This window comes from Gossypium hirsutum, chromosome A11 (assembly GCF_007990345.1).
Source record: "Gossypium hirsutum isolate 1008001.06 chromosome A11, Gossypium_hirsutum_v2.1, whole genome shotgun sequence".
Taxonomy (NCBI): domain Eukaryota; kingdom Viridiplantae; phylum Streptophyta; class Magnoliopsida; order Malvales; family Malvaceae; genus Gossypium; species Gossypium hirsutum.
In genome coordinates this window covers 14020655-14033773 of record NC_053434.1, presented here as the reverse complement: position 1 = coordinate 14033773, position 13119 = coordinate 14020655, and the positions used below count along the sequence as shown (strand labels likewise).

The 13119-nt window shown below is 29.0% G+C and overlaps 1 long non-coding RNA gene across 1 annotated transcript; it reads right to left on the bottom strand.

Annotated features, from left to right (window-relative positions):
* Positions 1–5556: 5556 nt before the first annotated feature.
* LOC121209764 (uncharacterized) lies at positions 5557–6314 on the bottom strand. Its single transcript, XR_005904874.1, has 2 exons — positions 6180–6314; positions 5557–5929 (listed from the first exon to the last, which is right to left on the bottom strand). It is a non-coding gene; the product is annotated as an uncharacterized lncRNA (long non-coding RNA).
* Between the last annotated feature and the right edge of the window lie 6805 nt (positions 6315–13119).

Genomic DNA, 13119 nt, shown 5'->3' with positions numbered 1-13119 from the left:
CTCTCTTCTTTTTCAATCTGATTGTAAGTTGGTCAACATGAATGATATAATTACAGTAGTTAAGTGAAATGAAAAGTTGTACTAGTTTCTGATTGAAAATGGGAGGCAAACAAACAAGAGAAAAAAGGCGTAATGGATTAAAGAAATATGGTCTTTGATTGCGCTGATTAATAACTATTTTTAACCAATGCTATAAGAACTGATTGATGTTATTGAATGAGAATACTTTACATTGTTGATTAACAGGGTTTTGATTTAATAAAGTAAAGAAGTGCTAGTAAGAATTTATTAAAATAAATCTACAATATAACTTAATAAATTAGGATCTGTCATGTCAAATCATTAAGAATAAATGAAGAACAAAACTAGATGCGGAAGCGTACCTGAATCCATGGATTTCTTGAAATTTTCTGGGACTTGGAGATTTGATCTTCCAAATTAGCACACAAGAAATTCAAAGAATATCTGCTCTCTCTTTGGATATTAGAAAAGATATCTTGTGTATAATTTGGGGACCATAACCCTAATATTTATAACCTTAGCATATTAGTTCTAATCAAATTCTAATTAGCCCATCATTAATTAGAATTTGATTAGAAGAGTATCTACACATGTTTGACCCATACTTTATTTAATAATTAAAAGCCCAATAAAATTTTAACCAAATTAGATCACTTTTAATTTGGGCTAACCTATCATGATAGTAAATAATAACATGTAATTATCCTTATTATATATGTGATGTCCAAATTTTCCAACAATCTCCCACTTGGACCACATATATATACTAATTACTTTGAAATTACATGTCATTATATAACCTTATGAGCTCAAAATTTTACTATCATATCCAAAAGGCATTCCGTACAATCTCGTCCATTAACTATGTTAACATAGAACCAATGCAACTTTCGTTACAAATATCGTAACTAAATCCATCCATGATCACGTATATTAACACAACCAAATGACATAGATCAAGTATGGATGTGTAGCATGGAAATTACATGCAATATGATCTAAACATGTCTATTTCCAACTGGTCCTCCTTAGTGAGATCAAATCTTACCAAAATCAGAGTGTGAATAAACCAAATAAACTTTATTTCTGCAGAAAATAAACTTATTATCTTTAAACTGAAATAACTGAAAATGTGTCTATAACATAAAAGCATTTAAAAATACAAACTCCCACTAAAACCAAATATCCTTTAAATGACATTACACCCATATGAGCAATGTGCTATTATAAAACCTTAGGTGTAGTTCCTTAGTAAGCGGATCCGCAATTATGGAGTTTGTCCTAATATGCTTTATAAGCACTTAACCACTCTGAACTTTTACTTTAACAACCAGGAACTTAAAGTCTATGTGTTTTGACTACTTTAATGTGCTCATGTTGCTATTGGAATAAAAGACTGCAATTTGTTTTCACAATTTGCACCTTAGTGACAAAATCTTGTATCCATATTCCATCAAAATCGGAGTCTATATACCTGATGATCTCTAACTGATTAGACCTCCAATATGTGAACATGTAATCTTTTGTTCTCTGAAAATACCTTATAACCCTCTTAGATGCTATCTAATGGTCCAAACCAGGGTTGCTTCAAATATCTGCCTAACATTCCAATAGTGTATACAAGATTCCAATGTATACAAACTTAAACATACATTAAACTTTCCACTTCTAAAATGTAAAAAATCTAATGCATTCTTGTAATCTTAATATCATTCTTGGGCATTGATTGAGGCTATACTTATTATTGACAAGCAGTATGTCATTAACATATGAAACCAAATATAAAACTTTAACATATAAAACCAAATATAAAACTTTACTCCCACTAAACTTATGGTATAAACGATTATCAACAAAATTCATCTTTAAACCGAATGAGATAATTATTTGGTAAATTTTGTAATATTATTGACGAGAAGTCTACTTAAGCCCATAGATGAAGTTCTTTAATTTGCAAATCATTACTTTTGTATCATCAGACACAAAGTTTTCTAATTGCACCATATAAATGTATGATCAATGTTACCATTGAGAAACCATTAACTTAATATTCATCTGATGTAGCTTAAAGTCAAAATACTCCACTAAAGCCATTTTAACCCTTTCTCTAGTGGACTTTTCTAATGACATTCATTCTTGAGGTTGTTGAGTTTGTTCTTCTGGAACAATTACCTCATCTTGAATAGGGAGTTGTTTAACATTGTCTTATTGAGGTTCTAGATTCACTTCTTAATCAATGATAGGTATGAGAGTCTAAACATCATCAAAAGTGATAGTAGGAACTGAGTTAGAATCCAATTCCTCCTCAAAAGCAATGTTTCTAACCTTATTTCTCCCCCCAAACTCAACATCCTAAAAGAATGTTACAATTCTCATCTCAAAAATATTCCTAATTGTGGAATCATAAAATTCATAGCCCTTAGATTGCTCAGAATTTCCTTAACCCTTAACTTTACAGACATCAAAGAAGTCATAAGTGATGTCATTTCAACCTTATCGTTTTTTTTAGCAAAACATTTCTCAATTTCATCAAGGAAACCTTGGCCTGAGTAATCTTTTCAGATTCTATGCCCTTAAAGGCTTCTAAAATGCTGTGCTTCATGATCATCAGACTCATGCAATTTGAACGATTACACCTCTCAAAATCCCTTTTAACATAGGGGGTACTTTCCGCAGTAAGAGGTGCGAGTAGTTCTTCCTTTAGTGCAAGGTCTATGTTCATATAGCCAAGCACTATAAGTAAGTGCCTTTTCCATTCATTGAAATTAGCCCCATTAAGTATGGGTATAGAATTTATATTAGCAGATATTGTGGTAGTAGAATATGAATTAGTTGAATATAGAACAAAAAATAAATAAAAATAAGCTCACATCAATATTCATAGTAAAAAATAAATTCAGGATAATGGCTAATCCCATCTCAAGATACCAAACACAACATTAATATCAAGTCTTTGGACAGTAATATTAACAGTAAGCGGTACTCTTGTTGTAGCAATCAAACATTGACAATAAACTATGTCAAACAATGAATTAATCTTTGGACTAACTTATTGCTCACATAAAATACCTTATAATTGTCACACATTTATCACCACAGATGTCGTTGTAATTCTGCCAAATATTAACTTACCTTTGGGTAAATTAATAAACGCATGAATCACAAAAACATATAATCATCTTAATATTTCAAATAAACTAATCTACACAAAAGAGGTTACTTTGGCGGCATTTTGTTTCAACTAATTTATTTAAAATATTACACATCCTTAATTAAAAGCCAAAATCTGAATTTATTTGTTTCAAAACATTTACCTTAATTTCATCTTTCAATCAAATTAAAAGATAATATATATCCCAAAACAACATACAATGATGTTGGCAAATATAATAATAGTTGAATAAATCATAAACCATAAACAACTTCACATAAGACTTCAAATTTAAACCAAAATAATTTGAATAAAGGTAAACCTCATTTTAAGATATCGGACACTCCATTAATATTTCATCTTTGGACAAAATATTAATTTGTAAGTGATATCTTGGTGTAGTAATCAAACATTGACAATAAGAGCATGTCGAATAATAAATCTTCCTTTGGGCCAATTTATTACTCACATGTATAACCGAATAATCGTCACATGTTTATCACTATAGTTGCACATGTAATATTATTAACCTTCACTTGGGCCAATCAATATTAACATAACTTAAGTTACATGCACACAAACTTTTATATTTTAAAACAAAATAATTTATACAAAAAAATATCACTTTGGTGACTTTTTGCTTCAATTAAGTTATTTTAAAAAATATATAAATATACCAAGATTCAAATTTAAATTTCCCCAATAGTCAAATGTCAAAACTAAAAATTTTTTTATTGCTTTATAGACTCTGAAATAACCCAAAATAAGTTTGTCTTAATAATGCAATAAAAAAACCGAAAACCTTAATTTTTTGACTATTTCCTTCTTTTCTTTTTTTTTCTTTTGTTCCAAAATCATATATCAAAACCAAACAGAAATAATGTAATGGTTCAAAGCCAAATAATTAACAAGCATATGTATTCATAATTTTGGCATGGGTAAAAACACCAAAACAATTCATGCATATACATGTATTCATAATCAAATAGAAAAACTTACCATGAATTTACCATGTAAATCCAAAATTGTATTTATGATTAAACATATATTCACATAAATACTTGAAAAATGTTTTCAAGCCAATAAATCTCAAAAAAACAAAATCATAATAGTTGGCATATCCCACAATTCATACAATAAACCATATCATCATAATTTAACCAAATATTTGGAACCATAAGATGCCAAAACCTGAAATTATATAACCAAATTTAAAACCAAAATATTTAAAATAATTGAGTGAAAAGAAGAGAAAGAAATCTCACAAATCAATTTTTATCAATTGATTATACATAAATAAATAAATAAACCTTCATCTTTCGAATAGCATATGCAAATATTAAACTAGATTATATTTATAAAACCTTAAAACTTTATTTAAAGAATCAAAACCCAAAAATTTATCAAGAATCTCAAAGATTCAACATCATATATAATTAAAATATCAAATCCATAAAATTAAAAAAAGAAAAACGAATCAATCCAAAATTAATAAATAATCAATTCATTCTCAATGATTCAACATGATAAAGCTCGGATGCCTATTGTAAGAATTTATTAAAATAAATCTACAATATAACTTAATAAACCACGATCTTTCATGTCAAATCATTAAGAATAAATGAAGAACAAAACTAGATGCGGAAGCGTACCTGAATCCATGGATTCCTTGAAACTTTCTGGGACTTGGGGATTTGATTTTCCAAATTAGCACACAAGAAATTCAGAGAATATCTGCTCTCTCTTTCCTAATGATGGGATATTAGAAAAGATATCTCGTGTATAATTTGGGGACCATAACCCTAATATTTATGACCTTAGCATATTAGTTCTAATCAAATTCTAATTAGCCCATCATTAATTAGAATTTGATTAGAAGAGTATCTACACATGTTTGACCCATACTTTATTTAATAATTAAAAGCCCAATAAAATTTTAACTAATTTAGATCACTTTTAATTTGGGCTAACCTATCATGATAGTAAATAATAATATGTAATTATCCTTATTATATATGTGATGTCCAAATTTTCCAACAATTGCAAGTGGAAATATAGAGTGATATAATCAATGGTGAAGTTGATGACCCACACATGTTTTTGTCCACCTTGAAAGCTACGTTCAATCAAGAAGCCGACCTAATTAGATTCACAATCCCAGTTAACACTCAAAATAAATAAAGCAGTAGGAAATTAGAAATGAGTGTCATCAAATCCAAGCTTTTAACTTCAACTACTTCATTTACTAAATCTAAGTAATCCTTACTATTTAACTCTTTATTATTGATGTTTGATGTTTTGACATGTCATTTTGTCGTTTTTGAATGATTCAGTTTTTTAGTTTAATTTTGTATTTCATAAATAACAATTATAAGATATGGTTGTAATAACCCAATTTTACCCGAGCTTTAAATAAAACAAAACAGTCCAAAATACAAGCTTTAAATAAAACAAAACAGTCCAAAATACAAGCTCAAATTACTTAAAACTCTCTATCCAAATTCTACAGACTCAAATAGCCCAAATCCATTTAACCCATTTTACAATCCAAAACCCAAAGCCCAACAATCAGACCCAAACTAAACAAGACCCGATGGCCTAGAGTGTTAAACACTTTCAGAAAAAAACCTAACCCTAATGCCCTAAGACGCCATAGCCTCCATGTGTGCCCTTGGCACGCACATCGCTTGAGGGTCGGTTCCTCTGTTGACCTTACACCAAAATGACAAAATTTGCCCTCGTTGACTTCCCCCTAACCTGCAAACAAGTCAAAAGAAGAATGAAAGCAGCAACACGCACAGGCAAAAGCAGAAGAACAATAACAAGAGATGAAAGCACAAACAATAGAAAACATCAAATCAAATGTACTATTCGGCTATAAAAGCCATGAACTTGCAATGTATTTTTAGCGAAAAAATCAAATAAAAAAAACAGAGATTCAAAACAATAAAAAAGCAACTAGCAAATTGAAGAAGAGAAACCATAGTTTGAGACGTGCTAAAGGTACCTCTTCATTTTATTTTTATTTTCTTTTCGAGCTTTGGTCATCGTGCACGGCGGTCGACGGCGGTGGTCGAGACGGCAGTTCGCCAGAGCTCTGACCGGCCTAAGGTTTTACAGAGAAAAAGAAAAAGAGGGAGATTTTTTTTTCTGAAACAGGTTAAAAGTGTTTTTTTTTTTAAATTTGGCATTAAATAGGCCTCCAAAACGATGCCGTTTTGGGCATGCCTTTCAGGCACCAAAACGACGTCGTTTTGCCCCGGATTTGACCCGATCCGATTGTACCTGGCCTAGGATCTGCGTGTTTTTAAGCGGATGGGTTATTTACGCATTTAGCCCTTTCGTTTTTTAATCATTTTACAATTAAGTTTTTTTCTTATTTCTGATTTTACCCTATGATTTATTTCGATTGCATTTTGGTCCATATTTAAGCAGCGCCGTTTTGGAGGGCGAGAATTATTGCCCTTTTGGTCCCTCCTTGTCATTCGCGCGTCCAAATTGGTCCATTTCCTTTTTATTTATTTTTGATTTGCCCAAAAATATTGTTTCAAGGTTCGATTTAGTTCCTTTTTGTTATTTTTGCTATTTTATGATTAAATTAATTAATTCAATAATATTACTATCATTATTACTATATCTCCTTTGTATTCATTTACATAATATTTCCTTAAATATATTTATTTTATTTTATCATTTTATTCTCTTATAATTTCAAACTTTAAAATCACTTTTTAATTTTGTTTAGTACTAATATCATTATTATTATTTTTTTTATTCATACCCTTTTTAACTCCAAACTTTAGATTATTTATTACTACTATTATTATTAATATTGTTCGCATCATTTTTAAGCCATTCTATATATACCATTTATTTATGTGTTTATTTACTATTGTTTTAATTTTGTAGTTTTCCTTATTATTGATAATCAGTTTGTTTATTTTATTTATTCATTTATTATATTCTCGTATTCCTTATTGTTATTTGTGTTAGCGTATTCATCGTTTTGCTACGCGTATTATCATCGTGATTTCTTTTTATATTTTTACAACGAATTCGTGTTACCTTAATTTTACTTGATACATTAAAATTTTATTTTCAAAATAAGCGATACTCAGTGTTTCGAGATTCAAAAAAGTCGTTTCTTAACTTACGGGGTTTTGATTTTTTCAATAAATCAGAATACACGAACTTTTTGAAATATAAGTTTTTTTAAATAATTTCGGGAGTCAAGAAAAGATCGTATTCTAACTTACGGAATATTATTTTTTTCTAAAATCGAGATAATCGAATATCTTTTAAAATAAATAAAATTTTCGGTGCTTACTCGCGTATCGAGAATTAAGACATTGTGTCCTAACTTACGTGACGAAGTTCTTTTTTGCGATCAACGTGAAATATGTCCATTTTTTGAAGAATTTTCAATTAAATAATATTTTAACCAAGGATTGTATTTTTTAAAATCTTTTCAAATTCTCAATTCTCGACACTAATACATTAATTAATCAACTAGGTACCAATTTTGGGTGTAATGAGGGTGTTAATCCTTCCTCGCACGTAACCGACTTTCGAACTTATTTTTCTGAATATCGTAGACCAAAATCATCGTTTTAATAAATCTAACTTCTTATTAAAATGATCAAATTGCGAGGTGATCCGATCACACCTCATATAAAAAATGATTGGTGGCGACACTCACGTTCGTTTTCGTTTTCAAAATCAAAGTCGACCCTTTTTCAAAAAAATGGTTTCGACAATGGTAATTTTATTTTTTATTTTACATGGTAAATTTTCTATTAATTTTATAATTGTAAGAAAGAATAATCTATTTACATGATTTTAGATATTTGATTCATAAATTTAGACTGAAATCTTAGGTTTTCACACATGCGATAAATCATAAAATCTAATAGCACAAACATTAAGTAAGCATAACAAAATAAAAAATTCACCATTATTACTTGCAACTTGTTTGATTTCCGGAATGTACGTTTACTTTAATAATTTTTAGTTTTAAAATTTTCATAAATTATAATAACTTAATAAATTCATTTTTATTAACATAATTACTATAGTTTATTTATATGGTTTATAATTGTTTATTTTAAAAATTTTAGTTTGCTTTTAATATGAAAAGAAAAATGCAACTAAAAATCATAATATAAACTTCCAAGTTTTCTGTTCCATCTAATACGATGCGGAGGTTTTCAACAAGTTTGTTAATGCTCATGGCAATATCAATTTTCTTCGGTAATGTCAGTTATTATACACTTATTTTGTAATTTTTTATGGAGGATTTTATTTCCGAAAGTAATACTATAAAGAAATTAGTAACTAATATTAATCAAATAAATTCAATATTTATAATAAAAAATCATTTTTCTAGAAGTAAGGATAAATGATCTGATTCAAGATTTCTTAATAATCTATTTGGTGAAATCTCATATTTTTTATATCAGAAAAAGAAATAATCTATCAAGTTCATAATTGATTTCTGATAATAGGTCAGATCGTACCAATAAAAATTTGTTTTATTTCATTTATTCCAATGCAAGGATTCAGCAATCATTTAGCCAAAATCACGGAACTATTCATACGCTCTTTGTAGCAACATAATTTTTTTTTTAGCTTGGTCGCTAATTAGGGTGTTTGATTGAAAATTTAATGACCGAGGTTTGATTTTGAAATAAAAGGGGAGTCGCCACCGATCCTTTTTATAGGTACAATCGAACACCTAATAAATTTATTTTTAAAACAAAAAGAAGGCCGAGTTTAGGTCTACGTTAAAAGTCAGAGAAAAATTAGGGTTCGGGAGTCGGTTACGTGCGAGGAAGGTATTAGCACCCTCACGACGCCCAAAATTGGTATCTCATAAACATGTGTTGTCTGGATTTTCAAAAATACGAGTTCAATGTAATATCTAGTCATGATTCAATTGAAAAGACAAGAAATTTTAGTTTCTTTGGCTTTTTAGAAGGGTGTCCCATCTTTAACACGAGCCGATAAATTCCATCCAACATACCGATGAAATTCGATGACTTAATGTTAAATCGGTACATTGCCTTGATTATTGAAATTAAATTAGAAAAAGATTTTCGTTTGTATGTAAAGCGAATTGATATGAAATAAAAATAATATAAGACAGAAATACATTGAAGCAAATAACGAATATGACAATAATATGAAAAAGTAATAGCAATGCATGCGATATGTTGAACATAATAATGATATCCAAACACGAAATGAAATAATGAATATATATATAAACGATATTAAGAATATGTACGTTAAAACACACATATATATAAATAGTGATAATGTTAGAGATATACTATATATAGTATTTGAAATGGTACTTAAGATAGTAAAAACATAATTTGTAATGTTAAAATATATAATAATAAATATTGAAAGATGTATGTACATAGCGTATAAAAAAACATATATACATAATGATATGAAAAATATAATATAGCATTCGAAATACATGCATGATACATAATAATGCGATATTTTAAAAAGTATATACACGTAGAAAATGCATATATAATATAATACTTAAATATTTACATAATATATATACATTGGGAATAATAAAAAACCTATTACAATACTACATGGATATTTACCTATATATATACTAGAGATATATACATACATATATAAGACATATACTAAGATTAATATCAATAGTAATAAAGATAAAAATATATACATAAAATAGTATTAATACATAACTATGATACTAAAATATATACTTAATATATGTGAAAATATAACATAATATTAGAAATATACATACATAATATGGGATTTAAAAATATATACATAAGATGACATGTAATTTAAACAATAATATTGAAAAATACGTAACATAGGAAATATATATACGTGTAGTACATATTAAAAGAATATGTATAATAATAAATAATACGAAAATAATACTAAAAAGTATATATACATATGCGTATAACAAAATAAGTACCATGATTGATACTAAATAAAATAATAATATGCACATAATAGTAATACTAAATAATGATGCAATATGAAAGATAAATATAATATAATAATATTAAAATAAAGTAATCAAAATAATATCATATACATATACTTACATATATAATAAAACCTATACTAATATTACATATAATAATACTACAAATAGTAATAACTAATAATAGTAGTACATTAAAAATAATTATACGTGCATAATCAGGATGTCAATAATAACAATAATAATAGAAATAATAATATTAATAATATTAGGAAAAATAATAACAATATATAAAAACGAAAATAAATAAATAAATAAATAAAATGAAAAGGGACGAAAATTAAATTAAAATCAAAGTTTTGGGGCAGATTTAAAAAGAAAATAAAAGAAAGGACCAGATTGCAATATGCGCGCAACATGGGAGGACCAAAATAGCAATATCTCTAGTCATTAAAACGCAGCGCTTAGGACGATGGGGTAAATTAAGAACCGTACAAAATTTCAGGGCCAAATTAAAACTAACGCAAAACTTGATTATGAAATTCCAGAAAAACGGAAGGGTTATTCGCGCAATTAGACCCTTCCACAAAAACACGCGGATCCTGAACGGTACCCGACCCTGGGCCAAAACGGCGCCGTTTTGTTTAAAATGGGGGGGACCAAAACAATGCGTTTTGGTCCCATATATAAGTCAAATATTTTTGAAAAATTTCATTTGCACCGCAGGAAAGAAAAAACAAGAAAAGAGGGAAGGAGAGAAGTGGGAGAGGGGGAGAGGAAGCTCGCCGGCGCCGGCCACCGTACACGGTGGCCGAAAAAGGTAATTTTCTTTCCTTTTTTTATTTTTTTATATTATATTTTTTTATATTTGCAATATTATTTTGATATTTGTGCGAAAAAAAAACGATCCCAAAACAGTATCTAAAATGAAGAAAATCACCTTGGTCTTTTGCCCTTTTGATTCCTCAATTTCTGGTATATTTTCTTTGATTTGATGATGTATTGTATTTAAATGTTGATGAAAGTAATATTTGCTAAAAGATCGAATGGTTTTCTTTGTATTTTGATTAAACTTCCGAAGAGAAAAAAAAAACAAAAAAAGAAGAACCACTACAATGGTCTATTCCTTTGGCTTTTATAGCCCCTTTTTTTTACATTGTTTGTTTCTCTTCTGATTGCTATTGCGTGCTTCCTTTCACTTTACAGGGTATGGCCGGTGCTGGTGGAGCAGGTGGCCGGCAGTCAGGGGCATAGGGGCGCAGAGGGTAGGTAGGTAGGTTCGGCGCAAGTGGGTTTAGGGGTATGGGTGGCTAGGGTTTGTTGGGATTTGGGCTTCTGGGTTTGGGTTTGCCATGTTGGGTCTTGGGTAGCGTTTAATTGGTAAGTGGGTATGGTGGGTCAAGTGTTGGGTAAGGGTTTAATGGGCTGATAGGTATTGGGTTAGTTGATTAGGTTTTAGTTATTGGGTTGTCTGTAATGGGTTGAATGGGTTAAGGTTGGATTAATGTTTTGTTGTATTGGGTCTGATGGAATGTAAGTGGGTTAGGGGTACTTGGGTTAAAAATTGGCTTGTAACACTCTTGAACAGAAATAAGGAATCCCAATCTTTGATACTTTTGTTATCATCTAATTGTTTTTTTATGGGCCCATTCAACAATGTAAAGTATCACAATGTGATAAAATAATCAATTAAAAAAGATCATTTAATTCCAATTAAGAATTTATTAGGTCCTTTAGGAACAACATTCAACAAACAATTTTTTTTAAAAGTAATAACAAATAGTTAACAATTGCAATAAACTACAAAGTATTATGAAGACAAAGTAAATTTGTCTAAAATTTCAAATTTTGCTAGGAATCTCCAAAAAGTCTGTTTAAAAATATGAGATTTCGAAATTACTGAGATGCTAAGAATCCAAATATCCTAATCCTTCAAATTTTAAAATGTGAATAAAAATATCGTTCTCACAAAGACTAAAATAATTAAAAACTAAAATTAAATAAAATAATTAACTAACGAGCATGACAAAGAACAAAGAACAAATCAAGAAAATAACCGATTAACAACCAATAAGCAAAACAATACCCAGGAAATAATTTACCTAAACTTCATCTGTCACTATCAATCTAAATTACGCAATTTATTTACTTAGTATCTTGATCCGTAGAAATCCTTAAATTATGCTAATATCTCTCTTCAAGAATAAGAACAACGAACTCTAGGTTGATTAATTAAAAAAAATTCTAATTAAAACCCCTATTATCGCATTAACTCAATTTATAGATTCCCCTAATTTAAGCACATCAAATATGGATCGATAATCTAAAAATATCAAACCAAATATTTAGCACACATACAATATCTAAGTATTTATTGCGTAAAATAAAAATTAAACGATAAAATCCATCATAGGATTCATTTCACTAGGTATTTAGAAAATTAGTTCATGCTTACAAATAAAAACATCCCGAAAACAATATAACCACAAGAAACAAAGAAACTCATAATAATCTCCAAAGAAATCAAAAGGGAATCTTCAATCTTGATGGAAATCTACTTCAGAATCAGCTTCAATGGTGTTTTTCGAGTTATTCTCTTGAATATTCTGTGACGGCTCTCTCATATCTTCTTATTTTTATCATATATAGGTCTCAAAATGTCCGAAAACCCCAAAATCACATTTTTCCGCTGTTTGGAGTGTAATTCGCAAAATCGACATGGCCTACCATATGGTCATGTGGCAGCTTGTGTGGAATGATCCAAGCCCGTGTGGCTCGTGTAATTCACTTTGATTTTTCGATTTTCGCTTGTTTTTCACTCATTTCGCTCTCAAATGCTCTCCTAAGTATAAAAACATGAACTTGAAGGATTAGGAGTATAAAATTCACTATTAACATCGAATGATCACCCACAAACGCATTAAGAATGAGGCTAAAAATATTATGTTTA